Raw genomic sequence first — 20018 nt, forward strand, 5'->3', positions numbered from 1 at the left:
GTGAGTATATTACCCATAAAAAAAGGGTAGCAAGAAAACATGGGGGAGATCACACTCCTCCTATGTGGAATTCCTGTATCCTTCCTAATACAAGTTTGGATCCTTTTATGGTTATCCTTCATTTTGCTCTATCCTTTAAAATATACAATGTAGTCTCTTTTGCCTAACCTAGTTAACCACTCTTTTTCTACTATCCTCCTTATTGTTGTGGAATATTCTTGTACCTACCCCAATATCTAGGGCCTTATGTCTAATCCTTTTGGATGTAGCTGCCCATACTTTTGTTTATCTTTTTTCTCCCCATCATTTGGCCACTTAATTTTTGTGTTCAAAAGGGTGAAGCCCTTTTTACAAAGTATAGATTTTAAGAAAAGGGTACTTTTCAAATGCTTGCCTTTCTATTCACCTTTCATTTACAATAGGTGTCGTGTTTGGTCTTCATAGTTAAGTGCTTTAGCATGAGTTTTTTTCAAGATGAGTCTGACATTGCATGGTAACATTTAAGATTTTAAGATAATGTTATTTTGCGTGGTTGATTGCAGATTTAATTTATTCTTATCATGTTGCACATTGCAAGGATAAATCAAATGCTTGCCTATGTATTCACCTTTCATATAAAATGGGTATCATGTTGACCATCATAGTTAAGTGTTGGACATGAGTTTGTTTATAAAATGCATCTCGTATTGCATTCTTATCTTTAAGGGTTCAACATGTACTTTTGGTATGACTGATAATTTATTCCAATCATGTTGTAAGTATAGCTCATTTCAACTACCAAAAGCTACAAATTTAGTTACTAAGGAAACTTTTCTTTCCCCTTAGATGTTGTTACATACAGATACCAATGCATAGCTAGTAATGCACACAAAGATTTGACATCTAAGTGGACACACTCTCCACTTCTTTGCCCCAAAAATAAGAATTTGGAAAGTATACATGAGCCTCATATATTTGTAAAGCACATAGGAGCCTCATATATATGGAATAAAGCATATCAAATAGGTCCCCCTAACTAAAAAGAACTAAAAAATGTATTAATAATTAAAAAAGGGAGGATAGGGGGGGTGGAAAGGCAAGGGGATGGGTAAAGAGGTGATTAACAAGGACGTCCCCCTCCAATACTCTACTTCTTTCATAACAACTTCATTTAGCCTAGTGGTTGTGCATAGTGGATGTCTTAAGTTTAAGTCCCCATTTGCAAAAAAAATTGAAGCTTGACCTTAGCTTAATTGGGGACAACCCCCCTCCAATACTCTACTTCTTTCATAACAACTTCATTTAGCCTAGTGGTTGTGCATAGTGGATGTCTTAAGTTTAAGTCCCCATTTGGTAAAAAAGTTGAAGCTTGACCTGAGCTTAATTGGGGTACTCTACCCAAGAAATCAATTGAATTTATTTATTGAAAAATTAAGATGCTTTCAATGAATATAAATATAAGTTTAAACACACACACACACACACAAACAAAAGCCTAGCCATAGCCTTTATGCCATCATGTATTATATTTCTACAAAGCTTTGTCTTCTTTTGACCATCAATGGCAAACATAGTTATCAAAACCTAATGTTGGTGACCCTCACGTGATCTATTATTGTGCATGACATGGATTTGTAATATAAAAATACATGTATAGACCTATTTATGGGTAAATATTTGGTATGGGGCTTGGGTAAAATGTTATTGAGAGTCATTCCAATTCTCGTTCCATTATCCATTACAAGATATAGAGCAATGGATTTGAACTAACCCTATAAAAGATGTTTCAGTCTGCAGTCTGGCAAAAAAAAGATTGTCTACCATACAGCAATTTGCTACACTACTTGAAATGAAATAAAAACCTAGCCAAAAAATTTATACGATAATATATGAGAATCATACCAAGTTTCATCTTCTTTCGACCATTGATGTCCAACATGATTATTGAAAACCAATGTTGGCGACCCACACATGTTCTATGTTCTAGTATGTGCGACGAGGCTCTTTACAACAAAAAGCCATGTATTGACCTATTTATGGGAAAAGATTTAATACGGTTCTTTGGTATAAAATTAATGAGAATCGTAGTCCATTACAAGATATAGAGCCATGAATTTGGCCTTACCCTAACAAAAATATCTCTCATCGCAATGGGGCAAAGAAAGGGTTATCTAGCCTAAAACAATATGCTATGCTACTCCAAATGAAATAGAGCCTAGCCATAATCTTTATGCCATCATCTAGTAGATTCCTATAAAGTTTTGTCTTCTTCTAACGATCAATTCTGCACATGGTTATGAAAAACCAATGTTGGTGACCCTCACGTGTTGTAGTGTGCACAATGTGGGATTGTAAAATAAAAAGGCATGTATAGACCTATTTATGGGATAAGACTTGGTACAGTGCCTGGTTAGAAGATTATTGAGAGTCATACCAATTCTTGGTCCCCATTCCAAGATATCGAGAAAAGGATTTTCACTTACCCTATCAAAAATGTTTCAGCTCGCAGTGTGGCAAAAGAAGGGTTGTCTACCACCATAAACCAAAATGCTATGCTACTCGAAATGAAATAAAACCTAGACAAATCTCTATTTTGTCATATATTAGAATCCTATCAAGTTGCATCTTGTTTTGACTATCGTTGTCCAACATGGTTATGAGAAACCAACGTTGCTAACCTACATGTGTTCTATGTGTGCGATGAGGTTCTTTAAAACAAAAAAGCCATGTATAGACCTATTTATGGGACAAGATTTGATACAGTGCTTTGTTATAATAATAATGAGAAGCATACCAAGTCTCGCTCATTGCAAGATATAGAGCCATGGATTTGACCTTACCTTAGCATAAATATTTATTGTCGTAGTGTGACAAAGAAAGGGTTCTCTACCCTCAAACAATATGCTACGCTATGCGAAATGCAAAAAGGCCTAGTCATAATCTTTATATCATCATGTATTAGATTCCTACAAATCTTTGTCTTCTTCTTACCATCAATGCCAAACATTGTTATGAAAAACCAACATTGGTGACCCTCACATGTTGTAGTGTGCATGACAAGGATTTGTAATATAAAAAGGCATGTATAGACCTATTTATGGGTAAAGATTGGTATGGGGCTTGGGTAAATTTTTATTGATATTCATACCAATTCTTGGTCCATTATGACATATAGAGCAATGGATTTGAGCTTACCCTATCAAAAATGTTTCAGTCCGTAGCCTGGTAAAAAAAGGATTGTCTACCATAAACTAATATGTTACGCTACTTGAAATGAAATAAAAACATAACCAAAATATTTATACCATCATATAATGGAATCGTACCAAGTTTCATCTTCTTTTTACCATCAATGTCCAACATGGTTAGTAAAAACCAACATTTGTGACCCACACGTGTTCTAGTGTGTGTGATGAGCTTCTTTAAAACAAAAGGCCATGTATAAGCCTATTTATGGGACAAGATTTAATATGGTGCTTTGGTATAAGATTAATGAGAATCATACCAAGTCTCAATCCATTATGAGATATAGAGCCATGGATTTGACCTTACCCTAACAAATATATTTCTCATTGCAGTGCAGTAAAGAAAGGGTTATCTAGCCCAAAACAGTATGCCACACTACTCCAAATGCAATAGAGCCTAGCCATAATATTTATATCATCTTCTAGTATATTCCTATAAATTTTTGTCTTCTTTTGACCATTGATGCCACACATGATTATGAAAAACCAATGTGGATGACCCTTACTTGTTGTAGTGTGCACGATGGGGAATTGTAAAATAAGGTAAGCCTTCCACCTCATAAGTGGTTTTCGGAAGGTCTTGAATTGAGGGGTGGTCAGCTTCTGATAAGAATAGACCTATTTATGGGATAATATTTGGTATGATTCTTGGGTAGAATTTTATTGATAGTCATACCAATTCTCGGTCCATTACGAGATATAGAGAAAAGGATTTGAACTTACCCTATCAAAAATGTTTTAGCTCACGGTGTGGCAAAAGAAGGGTGCTCTACCATAAACCAAAATGCTATACTAGTCGAAATGAAATAACATCTAGAAAAAATCTATATTCCATCATGTATTAGAATCCTATCAAGTTTCATCTTGTTTCAACTATCAATGTCCAACGTGGTTATGAGAAACCATCATTGGTGACCCATATGTGCTCTATGTGTGCAATGAGGTTCCTTAAAACAAAATGCCATGTATATCTACCTATTTATGGGACAAGGTTTGATATAGTTCTTTCGTATAATATGAATGAGAAGTATACCAAGTTACAAGATATAGAGTCATGGATTTGACCTTACCCTAGCATAAGTATTTCTCATCGCAGTGTGACAAAGAAAGGGTCTCTACCCTAAAACAATATCCTATGCTACTCGAAATGCAATAAAGCCCGGCCATAATATTTATGCCATCATTTACTAGATTCTTACAAAGCTTTGTCTTATTTTGACCATCGATGCCGAGCATGGTTATGAAAAACCAATGTTAGTGACCATCACATGTTGTAGTGTGCATGACGGGGATTTGAAATATAAAAAGACATGTAGATACCTATTTATGGGTAAAGATTTGGTATGGGACTTGTCTAAAATGTTACTAAGATTCATACCAATTCTTGGTCCATTACAAGACATAGAGCAATGGATTGGAACTTACCCTATCAAAAAACGTTTCAGTCCACAATCTGGAAAAAAAGGGTTGTCTACCATAAACCAATTTGCTACGCTACCTGAAGTAAAATAAAAACCTAGAAAAAATATTCATACCATCATATATTAGAGTTGTACCAAGTTTCATCTTCTTTCGACGATCAATATCCGTTATGGTTATTGAAAACCAATGTTCATGACCCACATGTGTTCTAGTTTGAGCGTTGAGGTTCTTTAAAACAAAAGGCCATGTGTAGACCTATTTATGGGACAAGATTTGATACAATGCTTTGGTATAAGATTAATGAGAATCATACCAAGTCTTACTCCATTACAAGATATAGAACCATGGATTTGACCTTACCCTAACAAAAATATTTCTCATCACAATGTGGCAAAGAAAGGGTTATCTAGCCTAAAACAATATGCTATGCTACTCCAAATGCAATAGATCCTAGCCATAATATTTATGCCATCATATATTAAATTCGAATAAATTTTTGTCTTATTTTGACCATCAATGCTGCACATGATTTACCAACATTGGTGACCCTCACATTGTGTAGTGTGCATGACAAGGATCTATAAAATAAAAAGGCATGTATAGACCTATTTATGGGCCAAGATTCCATATGGTGCTTTGGTAGAATGTTATTGAGAGTCATACCAATTTTGGGTCCATTAGGAGATATAGAGAAAAGGATTTTCACTTAACCTATCAAAAATGTTTCAACTTGCGGTGTGGCAAAATAAGGGTTGTCTACTATAAACCAATATGCTATGCTACTCCAAATGAAATAAAACCTGGTAAAATCTCTATTTCATCATGTATTAGTATCCTATCAAGTTGCATCTTATTTCAAATATCGGTGTCCAACATGGTTATGAGAAACCAACGTTGGTGACCCACACGTGTTTTATGTGTGCGATGAGGTTCTTTAAAACAAATGCTCCAACAACGTGCAATTGGATGAAGTTTTCATCCTTCACATTTTTTGGAGTGTGTATGAAGTGAGATAGCATGGTTTTTTAAATCCATACCATTAATGACCAAGCCCAAGTACTTTTCTTTATTCTCCAAACATTTTTTCCTATGTTTTGCCAACTTTTGCCTTTCTGTGCTTTGTTGTTCTCTATGTATCTATAAATCTTTTTTAATTTGCTCTGCAATGTATGAGAAAGATGCACAAAAGATTAGAATAATTTTTTAATTTCAATTATGTACCCTTCAAAAATAATAAAAAACTCTTAAGAGAAACTAATGTACTCACCCTTGTCTTCTTTAGTCTTTGCGGTTTCTCTTTTTGCTTTCAATTCTGCACAAATTTGACAAACACCCATCATGTTCTTCTTAGGAATTTTCATGTGAGAGAAATATTGCCTCCAGACTCTCAAGAATGAGGGAAGGGAGAGAACCTCTTGCATACTCTCCTTGAATGTATCTACATAATTATTGTAGACTTCTTTCTTTGTGAAACTATGTGACAAATGAGTGAATGTAGAATTTAGGATGACTTCCCCACTGAGCAAGACAAAACTTTGAAGCCATTGTCTCAACAATGAAAGTTGTGGTGTTTCTTTAGAACCATAAGTTGGATGAAACTCCTCAAGTCCTTTGTTTGAAATTATTTTCCCCATTCTTAAGTTTCCAAGGGAAAACACTTTCGTGAAGCTTGCTTTGCAAACCATTATATCACTAATAAATTACTTGGTTACCAAGGAGGAGGAGGCTCTCACTGAAGTTCTCAAGGAGAAATTTTGTTCTCGTCTTTTCAACCCAAAGAAATGATGCATTTCTTGCTTGATTTTTTTAAATCCTAGTAACCTCAAGCAATTCTTTATATAACAAAATCCTCTACTTGCATCACGTATGGAAATTCTTGAAAGTATCCTTTCCTTCCTTGCACTTCTTGAAGTTCTTTTCTTAGCATTGCTGGTGTCGATGCTCAATGTGCATGCTGATTGCCAAAATTGAAGTCTCTTTGAGGAGGGGGAGTGGTCAATTGCTTCAATATCCTTGTTAAAAGTGGACTTTGACCTGCGATGCTTCAAGATAGCACACATGCACTCTTGCATGTAGTGGTCATCGACGAACTCATACCTGGGGGGTTTATGGAATTGTCTTCTCAATTTCTCAATGACTGCCTTCTTCTTTTTGTCATCCTAGTTTCACCAATCAAGTGTTATGCCACTCTTAAAATGGTGGCTCATCAAGAGAACTATTTATGGGACAATATTTGATATAGTGCTTTGGTATAATATTAATGAGAAGCATACCAAGTCTTGGTTAATTAAAGATATAGAGCCATGGATTTGACATTATCCTAGCATAAATATTTCTCATTGCAGTGTGATAAAGAAAGGGTTCTCTACCCTAAAACAATATGCTATGCTACTCGAAATGCAATAAAGCCTAGCCATAATCTTTATGCCATCATGTATTAGATTCCTACAAAGCTTTGTCTTCTTCTGACCATCGATGCCGAACATGGTTATGAAAAACCAACATTGGTGACCCGCACATGTTGTAGTGTGCATGACGAGGATTTGTAATATAAAAGAACATGTATAGACCTATTTATGGGTAAAGATTTGGTATGGGGATTGTGTAGAAAGTTATTGAGAGTCATACTAATTTTAGGTAAAGATCATACAAAATTCAAGAATCTTCTCGTCAACTATTGTGTTTCTTTTTCAAAAAACAATTTCAAGCTCAGCATTTAGTCTAAGATTCAAGGCAAGTTCTTATGTGACTTCAATTACCGTGTAGTCTTGGTGACTTTTGAAGAGATTTGCATGGTCATTGAAGAGAATGCTAGAGTAGAAGGGCACCAAGGAGCACGTGCTACACAGGATTTTACCTTGCCTCCCACGATGTTGCGAGATGTAGTTAGCAAGCATTGACATGCGCTTCAAGAGTAAGTGGGTTGGCAAGTGACAATCAACAATTTCATGCATTATTGTCACAAACTATCCAGTGTTTGGATATTGAGAATGCCTACATGGGGATTTGTTAGATGGTTGCCATGTATCACTAATAGGTGCGAGATGCATAAGCCATTCTACACCACATCGAGGAAAGGAGCAAAGTCATAAAAGTTGATGCATCTTTTGTGGGTCTCATCATGTGCAAACCATTAACAATCCTTGTGAAAGTAGAGTAAATCACCAACAGGTCATACTATCCAATCTGCTAAGACAACTTTGATTTGGCCATAGGATATTATTCTCTCCCTTGTCACCATTGCTATCACCTAGCTTGCCTCATGAATACTTTGAGGGTGAGAAGACTTGCATGTGCGGTGTGCAATGCTCCAATTGCACATTATATGACATTCGTGGAATTGGAGCATCAAACTAATCTAATCCAAGGCTGCATAGAATTTAGGCTTGAACATTGCAAGTGCTCTATTTTATAAAACATTTTTGTACATCTATTTGTAATATTATAGAAAATACATATTGTTTTAGGATAGATAACCCTTTCTTCACTGCACTATGATGAGAAATATTTTTGTTAGGGTAAGGTCAAATCGATGCTTCTATATCTTGTAATGGATTGATACTTGGTATGATTCTCATTAGTTTATACCAAAGATTAATGAGAATCATACCAAAGAGTTTAAACAAAACTAAGATTAATATGATGAGCATCTTCAAGGATCAAGTTTATAGCAAGTCTGAAAGCCATGTACTATTTGCAAAACTTAATGATTAATAAAATATCACGTACCACGTTCTTAAAACACAACAGTTAAACTGCAAAAGAAGAATGCATTAGCAAAATATAGATATATCTTTGCAATATATCAATATGTCAATGCTCGACATTGTTGGTAGGCTACTAAAACAAATTATTAAACTTAATGAGAATTGATGCAATACTCCATTGAGAACAAACTTAATGAGAATTGATTAGATACACTAATGAAAACAAACTTTCAACACAATTGATTCAAAACTTCAAACATGTAAAATTTTGAAGAAGATGGACAAAAAAGGGAGGACTTGCTAGGACTCCACTCTATCACCAAACACAAATGAAATATTGCACCTTGTAAATGAGGCTTTAGAGACATGGGGGACGAGCATTTTCCGAGCGAAATCTTCCGAGCGTCCGAGCGAAGGAAAAAAAAAGCTTCCAACTATGCAAAAATATGACAAAAATAGATAAGAAGAAAACATAGTTTCACTTAGAAATATGAAAAGTATTATAGGAATGCCTATTTTATACATGAATATTTATGTGAATCTTTGGGAATGGTGAGAACATAATGGGATGGCTTTTGAAGAAACCCACATGTAGAGTAGACTTCTCTATGAAAATTCCCTTATGATCCTTCTTACAACTTTTTACTTAATAGGGGGTGACATTGAAAAACCTCTCTCAACCTATCTTCATGAAAGGGTTTCTCCAAAGAAAACTCATAGAAGCAAGCCATCAAGGTAGTTTCGCCAGCGAAACCCCTTTGAACAAGGTCTTTCAAGGTAGTTTCGCTGGCGAAACTACCTTGGACAGCACTTTTAAAAGTGACATAACTTTCACATCCAATGTCCAAATATAGTCATTCAGCCACTCAAATTGATCGGAAAACCCCATTTGAGCACATCTGTGGGGTTATATTTTGAAAAACCTTGCATATATAGTATTAAATATTACATGTATTTTATGAGAGTGATATATAAGCCCAAGTTAATATACTTTTTTAAGGTAATAACAAGGGTACAAAGGGATGTCTATGAATAAGAAGATTTATGTTATGTAAAAATGAATGAGTGACTAGTTTGTATAATTTTATGATAAAGGGATCTAGTTCTAATAAAAATAAAAGTGTAAAAACCATATTTCCTAAAGAAATACTATTTTTAAAATCTCTTGAAAAACACGCTCGTATAAACCTGCTCATAGGTTTTTACTCGTAAAATTGACACACCCAGAGACATGTAAAGAGTTTGTGTAACCTTTTTTATGAAATTTAATGATTTAAATTTAAAAAATATTCAAACTTTCAAAAAATAGAAAGAGAGTGCTTTAAACGGAGGTGGAGGGTCTTATTACTCAATTGCAAGAGTTGGAGTTGGAGGTCAAGAGCACTATAGAGGCTTGCACACATTTTTGTATAACTTTTAAGAAAAGGTTGGTCTTCTACTTGTCTTGGTTGACATTCTAAAAATATAGTTTTTTCGAGAACATTACTTAATTTGTGGTTAATGTTTTGGGATTCCACAGAGGTAGTTTTTATGAGAGTTCGTATATTTGAAAAAGGTAAGGAACAAATTTTGCTAGTTTGAGGTATAGATTAGTTATGAGGAGATATTCTTATCTGTAAACTTTGAGCCGATTGTTTATAATTATTGAAACATAATTACATGTGAAAGTACACAACATCCAAAGAAAAAAAATGTCTTCTCAATATGAGTCCTTGTAAGTCTTATTTTTAAGAAATGGTTCTTTAGAACTAGTGAAAAGGAAAGTAGGATTCCAGAATCCACTTCATATGAAGATTGGGATTTGGATTGAACTTAAAGCTTACTTTGGTTGTAAAGAAACAAAATATCTCTATTTGGGATTTAGGAATCCCAAATTTTAGGAAGAGTGGACTTCTAGAGTCCAACTAAGATGTGAAAGATTTTGGAATCCCAAAACAAAAAGACATGTAGTGGAAGTTTTTTCAAACTTCAAGCATCAACGGGGGTTTGGTGGAAGATCCCCCAATAGCAAGGGATTTGGGGGTCAATAGCCCCTCGATAACAAGGGGTTTGAGGAGTGATAGCCCCCTGAGAGTAGGGGATCCAAGGGGCGATAGCCCCCCAGGGGAGTCTGGCGGGTCATAGAAGCTTGTTCACCTTATTTGTGCCTATTGTTTTGCTTTGAAGTTGGATTCTAGAATCCCATTTCTATACACTTGGGATACATGAATCTTGAAAATCAACATAGCTACATTGATCTGGTAGCACAAAAGTTTGAAAAGTGGCGTAGGAGCTACTTGCCTTCTCTGCGGGCTATTGTGTTGCTTTGAAGGTTGCTTTCTAGAATACTAGTTCTCTACACTTGGGATTCTAAAATCCTAGTTCTCTACACTTGGGATACTGGAATCTTGAAAATCAACACGATTATGTTAACATCGGCACAAACAACATTTATGTCATGCAAAAGCTTCAAATTATCGCTTATTGCGCTCATCTGTATGCCCCTTTGTTTTCATGAAATTGGATTCTAGAATCCAAGTTCTCTACTAGGAAAAGCGTGACAGGTAATGTGAATTCTTGCAAATCGTGTCAAAAAGAGAAGAAGAAGGGAAAGTGGTTATGATCATGGGGTTTTCTATTCCTTTCCCCTCTCCAATGTTTACATGAGCCTTAGTGGATCAAATTCCATCCTTCAATTCAAATTCAATGACTCTACATTCAACACACAAAAACCTCATTCAGCAAACATAATTTTAGCACTTCCCTGTGCTCAAGTTCTATCCAACGAGGCTCTTTACAAAGAGGTGAGAATTCTCAACAAGAATCATGTTTAGTTTACAAATTCTATAAAAGTTGAAATTTTTTTGGTTTTTCTTAAAAATTTTACTTTATTTAATGTCTTTCTTGCATTTTTTAACAAGTGGAAGCAACAATTTCTATATGTTTAAAATGAGTAAAGTGCTCTTTTGGTCAACATATTGCAATTATTATCTCCCGAGTTCTATATGTTAAAAATGAGAAAAGTGCTCTTTTAGTCAACATATTGCAATTATTATCTCCCAATTCCACAAACTTTACGTGAGTTTGGAGAGATTTTGCAATGTTCTCTTCAATTTCTACTTTTGAGATGTTTTTTGGTAAATACAAAGAAGAATGCACTTTCATAGTTCTTTATCTCTCATACTGGGATTCTGGAATCCTACCTCTTAGATTTGTGACTCATTATTTTGGTTTCATCTTCCATGATACTTTCCACTTCACTAGTTCTTCTTTAATTTTTCTTTTGTTTAGTTTGGATTCTAGAATCCAATTTCTAACGTGTTTCATGATGGGGCATGCAATCCGACTTTTCTACATCACTTATTCACTAATTTCTCTTTCCTCCATTACTTTAGGTTTTCTTAATCTCAGTATTTGTTTTCTAGGCAATGGCATCACAATCCCAACTTCTCGACTCCATGAAAAAGTCCAAAACGTCCAAAAATAGATCACCTTCTGAGGTGGGAGGTGATATATGAGGAAGGTTGGGGTGTTCAGGTTCCTTGACTCCTTCTCATTTGCAAGCACCGCCCATGATTCTAGCATTTGTAGAGACAAGATTGCTCAACTCACCAAATGCTTCATCAAGGAGAGAGCTTCTTGCACTTGAACAATCTCTACATCAAAGTGAGGTCATGCCAACAAGGGAGAGAGTGTCTAAACAAAAGCCTCTTCTTGTAGTAGAACAACTTCCACAGCAAAGCCAATCGACACCATCAAGAGTGAAAGGTCATAGAGATAAGCACTCTTCAAATGAGATGGAAGCTCCTATTCTAAAGGCTTCAAAACCTACTAGCAATGATGATTCTTTTGACGGAAATACTAAAAAATCAAAGTATGGGCATGGTTGGACATTCATCATGGGAGTTCCTAGCCTCCATAGGATAGTAGTTGAGCCTATCACTGCCGTTCTGCTTATCACTAAACATAAAGGTTTATCAAGTGATACTAATCAATTCCCAAAGGGTTGGACATATCATAAATGTAATGGATCAAAGATTAAAAAAGATGTACTTTATGGTTGAGCGTGGACTAGAATCATCTGAAGTTGTTATACTCCTTTTTCAACAAGACTTTGAGCTAAAGAGGTCAATCCCCAAAGCACACAATAATTTTTTGAAAATGCGATGCAAACAAGAGGTTTGGTAAGAAAATTTTATCTTCATTTCCTACTTATTCTAACTGTAATTTGCATGTTCTTTTCCTAAGTTCCTATTTTCTTGTTGGACTTTAGATTTTTGGTCAAGCATTTTTGGAGCACATGGAGAGTATTTTTGGTGGTCCAGATTTTGCAAGTACCTCTTATGAAGATGAAGAGATGCAAGAACATGTGGACACTGACACTAATGATTCAAAGTGAAGAGGAGCCACTTCAAGAACCTTATGTGCAAGAAAAGCACATTTTTTAGTGAAAATGATTATAACATTTGAGTGAAAATGAGCAAAGTAATAAAATATACCTTTCAAATTCAGCACCCATCTCCTCTACAGAGATGTTTCCAGCCTCCTTCACACATGCTAGAACTCTTATTATTAGAAATGTTTCACGAATTCTTTGCACATATCTCCAAGGAGTTATCTTCATTTCTTCAAGAAGAGGCTTTATGGCTTATTTTGCCTTGGCTTTCCCACAAGAGCTAGAAGGAGCCTTCAATATCTTTTGGCCTTTCAACTTTCCTTGCTCCCATAAATCAAGAATCTCTTCTTCCAAGTTCCAAACATCTCCATCATGAAATGCCAACTAAAAATAATTATCATAATGCTTGATGTTAGGCTTTTGGTCAACACCACATGCATTATTCTTGTGTACTTGTAGACCACATCTCTCACAAAGCGTGACTCACAATTTATCATCAATCCGGACTTCACATTGTTGCTCGACCCATTCATTATGAAAGAATCTAATTTTTGGAATGAAAGTCATCTATAAGCAATAATCTAAGTCAACATTGTGATCCATGGATAATATTGTACACTCCTCATCAATCAAACCTGCATAAATCCAACAAATTGTTGTCTTATAACTGTAATGTAGTCATATTCTAGACAAAGTTCTTTTTTTGCAAGCAATTCGTGGGTTCCACCTAGAACATACTCAAGTAAGAATCTGCCTGAGACTTTATCCACAAGTTCTTTGCAGGACATTGATCCATGTCCACCAAAACAAGTAGTGGTGGCACCATGGTTGTAGGTTTTGATTTCATTTTTCTCTTAAGGTACAAGTTCCAAACTCAGGTATACTTTGTATATGTATTGAATAGGATATTATGGAGTATCATGAGTTTTGAGGGGACCTAATATCATGTAGAACAGCAAATTTTAACCATATTTTGATTGTTCATTATGTTGAAATTCATGCTTAATTCAAGGTAAAAGGGTTAAAGGGTATCATAAGAAACTAAGAAATCTAAGCCGCATCTATGGGTTTAATGCTCAACATGTTCAATTTTGTAATACACCCTCTCAAAACAAACTAGTTTGTAAAACATAGTCCAACCTACATGGATATGAGAGCGATTCTCAGCAGCAATGTCATAGAAGCAACAAGAAAAGAAAATGTTTTGCTACATCTTGCCTCAAGATGTAGTCTTACTTGCAAACTAGCACATCTTTAAGTTTGTATCTGGAATGATGCCAAATTTAGGAGAGGCTTCAATCAATCAAAATCTGCTTGCAATAGTGAAACTAAGTAAAACTCAATATGATAAGGTCAAAGCTCAGGTGTGAGGTGATGACCAGTATGTAGAGCATGAGATGCTATAAACTTTTCCTTTTTACTCAAAATTTTTTTCGAATCAAAAGTGATGGAAATTGGAAGATTTTATAAACTTTGGTAAATTTTTGGCATCATGTAATAACATAAGGTTTCCAAGGTGGTGGCACATGTCACAATCTTGTGACCCTTCTTATCTTAAAATCCATGATGCCATGTGGCACATAATGCCACATAGATAGGGTAACCATGACTACCACATGTTAGTTTCTTGTAACTTGACTAGTCTGTCATTCCTATGGCCTTCCATATGTTACCTATTTAAGCAAAGAACATGAGCTGTGGTGTCATGATTGGTAGGATAATTCAAGGCAACAACTTCATGCCATTTAGGTGAATACCAAGCTCGAGTCTTCACAAGCTTTATCCTATACCCTAAAGTTCATAGAGTGACAACTCTGCCAACATCTCGGGAGTTGCATGCCCAAGAGGTGATGCTCTCTAGCTTGAGAAATGGCCTATAGAAAGTGAAAGGGGTGCATAGCTTAGATCAACTAGCTGCAAAGAGGGTGACATTAGCTATGTTGGTGTCCCCTAAAACAAAGGAGAAACGGCTTGGGCACACAATGTCAAAGATGTTGTTAATCAGAAGGATCAATGTGGCTCTACTGGTGGTTGAATATAGAGCAAAAGCAATGCACGATCATCCCGATCCGAGAGGTCTACAAGCTTCAACAGAATGCAAGAAAAGGAGAGGTGCTTAAGTGCGAAAGTCATTGCTAGAGTGATGACGTTTAGGCACAAAAATATGAGAGTTTCTCCAAATGGAAAGGACATCTATAAAAAGCTGATTGGATGCAAGGTGTTTGACGAGCACACCATACACATGCTTGATACAATGCAGGTCAATGGTTCCTAAACCAACCTGGTAATTGTTTGTGATTGAGCTTTGGGATAGTTTACTTGTTTTAGTTCTTAACCCAGGCTTAGACTTATAAACAAGCCTACAATCCCGGTGGTTGAAACATCATGCAACCGTGGTGGCTGGTTTAGCTCAAACACAAGTTATGTGATTATCTTGAACCAGCATGGTTGAACACAAATTAATAGAAATATATTTCACAATAGAATGGAAATATATTGTTATTATCCTAATCCAGCTCGGTGGTTGGGATGTCATGTAACCGTGGGGCTGGTTCATCACAAACACCATTATGTGATTGTACTGTACCAGCATGGTTGAGCCAAAATTAACAAAAATATATTTCACAGCAGAACATCAATATATTATTATTTTACTAAACCAGATCAATGGTTGGAATATCATGCAACTGTGGCTAGTTCATCTCAATCAAAAGTCATGTGATTGTCTTCAACTAGCGTGATTGAACAGACATTAGTTGTTGACCTGCCCGATGGTTGAAATAACTGTGTTTCTTAGTACTTAAATTTGTTAAATTTAATTTCCTACTATTCAAATCATATACCACTTAATTTCTAGACTGAGATGGGTTGGACTTAATGTGATTGTCCTAAATGAGCCCAATGCTAGTTCAAGACAAATAGTAGTTATTGATTGACATTGTGATTGAAATTGTGAAATTCTACTATTATTTTCTAATTGTGAAATTCAAAAATGAAAAAAAATATACTTGTTATTGTGTAATATGTGATGTTGATACCATCAAGCTAAACTATTCCGGTTGGTTGAAATTATGCCCATGTCCTAAACTAGCCCAGTGGTTGAAATTGGACTGTCCTAAGCCAACCTGGTAGTTGTAATTGTGACTATCCTAAATGTGTCTAAACCAGCACAATGGTTGAAACTGTGACCATCTCCTAAACCAACCTGTAGTTGAAATTGTGACTGTCTCAATATAGCCCAATAGTTTAAATTGTGACTATCCTAAGCATGTCCTAAACAAGGCCGGTGGTTGAAAATATGCTCGTATCCTAAACCATCCCATTTTTGCATGTACTATGTTTTGTAGTGTTTTGTATTGTTTTAGTAGTGCACAAAGGGGCTCACTATACTGTTGTTCTATTTAAAAGGGGCTCACTATATATTTTGTTGGCTCTTTCCCATAGCTTCCACATGAAGATCAGGGTATTCTTAGTATGCAGGGTTTTGAGGCTTTTCATCACCTACAGATATATCAGTGTTGTCATTCATCGTATAGGTATAGCTTAGGACCTCGAGTCGTATTCCGGTGAGAGACGTAGGCTTAAGTGTGGTAAGCAAACATAATGCATGCATGTGTGAAAAGAATGTGCATCATCATGGTTGGGGTAATGAAGGCTTTTGCCTTCATTGGGGATTGAAGGGTTTAGGAGGAGTTTAAGGGTTGGAGGAAGGTTGAGGGTTTAGAAGGGGGTTCCATAGTTCAGAGAGAGGTTCCAGAGTTTTGAAGAGGTTCAAGGTTTGGAAGGAGGATCCAAGGTATAGGGTAGGGTACATGGTGGAGAACTCGTCTCCCTCATACATCATGGAGGTCAAGGGTTGAGGGGCTAAGGGTTTAGAGGGAGCATAGGAGTGGAAGAGAAAAAAGGTGTAAGAGCATAGGGGGAAAGGAGAGAGAGGAGAACGGAGGAGGATGAGGGAGGAGGAGGAGGAGGGAGGAGGAGGAGGGGAAGGAGCAGGAGGAGGAGGAGGAGGAGGAGGAGAAGGGAGGAGGAGGAGGGAGAGGATGGGTTGCAAGGTTGGGGGAGAGGGGAGGAGGAGTTGCAAGGTTAGGGCATGCTTTTGGATGTGGAGTGCAAGGAAGCAAGGACACTTGAGACAATCGCTTGTAATACCAAAGTAAATCTCAACAGAATGCCCCAACGAGTGTGGGATTCATTCCATTATAGGGTATTTATACAAGTTGGAGAGCTTCTCTCTGTGTGTGTAGGAATTGCCTCTCTACATGTAGAACTTGCATATAGAAGTTGCATGCAGGAGTTGCATGTAGGAATCACATGTAGGACTTGCATGTAGGACTTGCAAGAAGAACTTGCATGTTGGGGATTCCTAAGAGAGAGAATTCCTAGCCTTATGCAAGTACAAGCGGAGCTTTGTCGCTACTCTACACACACATTCTATACTACCTAAGTACATGTTGGCACAGAGACAACATACTCCCAGATTGATTTTATTACCTACCCTCGGGTTGCGGCTTATTGTGATCATGTAGCTGGCATGCCATGTGTGAAATCCAATGGCTATGGGACTTGTGTTGTGCCAGTCGATCCTGCAATAAAGCCTTGGCACCATACAATTTTTGCTCAATTTTCAGGTAGCCTGTATCCACCATTTGTTAGAATAGAGATATGTGGCATGCTTCTAGAAAGATGACTCTTTGATAGAGTCAGCTTGTAATCTGAGCATCGATTCATTCATTGGGATTGAAATTGTGTGGAGGCAAATGGCGGTCGATGTGGCTGGGGACCTCCAAAATGTATTCCAATGTTTTGCAAAAGGTAGCACTTTGGCGAAGGAAGCAGTCAATGTTGCCATGCATTATTTGCTCATGTATGGTCCGATCATTGGTCAATAATGGTGCAATCTTCACCTAAACTGTGTATGTTGGCTTCCCATCTGTGAGGTCATGGAATTGAATAGAACTTGGGATGGGTTCTGAGACATGGAGGTGCATGCATGTACTCTTTCAAGAATATTACATGAAAGAGCTTGGGATGGCACCAATTACGTTGGGGGTCCAAGTTGCTTGTCCAATCTTCACTAATTTGATGCTGACGAAGGTTGGTAGGGAAGTTGTCCAGGGTCCCCATCCTCGAGTTTTCATATCAAGATATTTGCTCCAAAATTCCTTGATGGGGTTACTGGGAAGTGGTATCACATCAAAATTATGCCCATCATTGGAATTTGGCATGAGAGTATGAATTGGATTATCAGAATCCTGATATTTACAATCAAATATTGGGTCATTTTCTATTGATGGCAACACAAGTAGTGTCGGAGGTGATGATGGGGTAGGGAGAAAATTTGGGGACATGGGGGAGAAATATGGAAGAGTGTTAGTTGTGGAAGGGGGAGCAAAGGGGAGGGGGGGAAGAACTAGGCAAATGGTTTGAGCAGCTTGGTAATCCTCGAGGGTAGGATTAGCAAGGGAAGGGAAGAAGCTAGGCGTGAGGGGATCATAACTTTGTGACTATTGGGTTAGTTGAAAGTGGTGAGAGGCATGAGCAAAGAGATGATGAAGGGAATAGATGTTAGTAGGATGGAGCTCAAGGAAGGTTAAGAGGGTGGTAGCAGAAAGGGTAAGTGAGGTTATGAGGTTGGCATAGAGAGTGGTTAGATATGGGAAGTTGGATGTGAGATAGGCCCTATCATCTTCCAACACTTCTTTTTGTTGGTGCAATGGGATCATCAGCTGCAAGGGTGGGATGTCGGTTATGTCATGCCTTGCAAATAATAGTGATGGCCTTTGTAGCAATGGAAACAAGCCACTATAACCTTGAGGGGAGGACTGCCCATGAGGCATACATATGTGATGAAAGCATCTATCCTGAGTGCTATAAACCAGGCATGTGTAGATAGGTAGAAGATATTCTTCTCATCTTCGAACAAATCTTGGCAAATAATGCACAGAGTTTTGGTCCCTATAGAACGTTCCCATTTGATTGTTGGATGAGCGGATATGATCCTGATTTGGAGTTGATTCCATTGGAATAAGCACTCATGCATTGAGGTGATCTTCCGCTTGTAGAGCGGCCACAAGCTCTTGGTATACCATCGTTGTGCATTGTAGTGGGACCTCATTGATGTTGTCTTCCATTGCCTCATTGTTGTGCACTAGCAATTGGAGTTCAAGATTGGAGATGATTATCTTTTGGGATTGCATCTCATCCATTTTCTCTTTATATTTATGGTAGATGGATGTATATGCCTCCTTAAGCTTTCTCATTTGCAAGGTGACCTGCGATTGTTGAGGAATGACTTCAGTGGTATTGGACCATTGGTCCAAGACTTGTGAAGTGCTGGCCTCTTTAGCGGTAACAAGTTGGCCTCTTTAGAGGTAAGTTGGTAGGGGGGGTTAGGAATCTCTTAAACCCCATGATCCTATTCCATTCCTTATGAGGCCCTTTTGAGACCTCAATTCTCCCCTAATGCAATATATTAGTATAGACAACAATTCTCTAAGTATATCAATTCTCAAGCTCTAGAACTTGGGTGTGTTAGAAGAGAGTTTTGTAGAGATTCGTAATAGAAGAATTAGGAACTAAAGTCCAAAATCTCTATCCACTCTACACTTGACAAATGAACATAGATAAACCTCCTTGCAAGCAAAAAAATAAAAGGGTTTGCAGAGGGGGTAGGAATGTGGTCGATGCCAACATATTCATTACCTTGCTACACTTGAGAAATGAACATATATAAACCTCCTTGCAAGAAACCAAACACAAGGGTTCGTATAGGCTAGGAAGTGAATGGATGACATTTGAATGGATGGCATTTGAGGGATATGCTTGCCCAACAACAATTGAGTAGCATTACCCAACCAAAGTTTCTTGATTCATTTTCTTTTGGCTATAGTAGATTCTATATCTCACTTTGTGGTGAAATTATTTTGAGTTTTGGAGCTCCAATTGAGTTGTCTAGTTTGTCTTTAGATTTTTCTTGCAAATATGCATGAGTAACATCAAAATACCTAACTTGTAGGATGTCCATGATTGGGCATGCTCAAGTATACCACTCTATAGAGCATTGAGGAAAGCACACATCCCTAGTACCTCGACCTAAACATATACATGCCATGGATTGCAAATTGGCCTAAGGATGATTTGAAAACTCCTAGCATGTTCTACTGAGGAGTGAGGCCCCCCCCTCCCTTGAAATTTAATATATATATATATATATATATATAGAGAGAGAGAGAGAGAGAGAGAGAGAGAGAGAGAGAGAGAGAGAGAGATTTAAAAATAATCATTATA

This window comes from Dipteris shenzhenensis, chromosome 12 (genome assembly GCF_047967505.1).
Source record: "Dipteris shenzhenensis isolate YYH24624 ecotype China chromosome 12, Dip_SZ_1.0, whole genome shotgun sequence".
In the NCBI taxonomy this organism is placed as follows: domain Eukaryota; kingdom Viridiplantae; phylum Streptophyta; class Polypodiopsida; order Gleicheniales; family Dipteridaceae; genus Dipteris; species Dipteris shenzhenensis.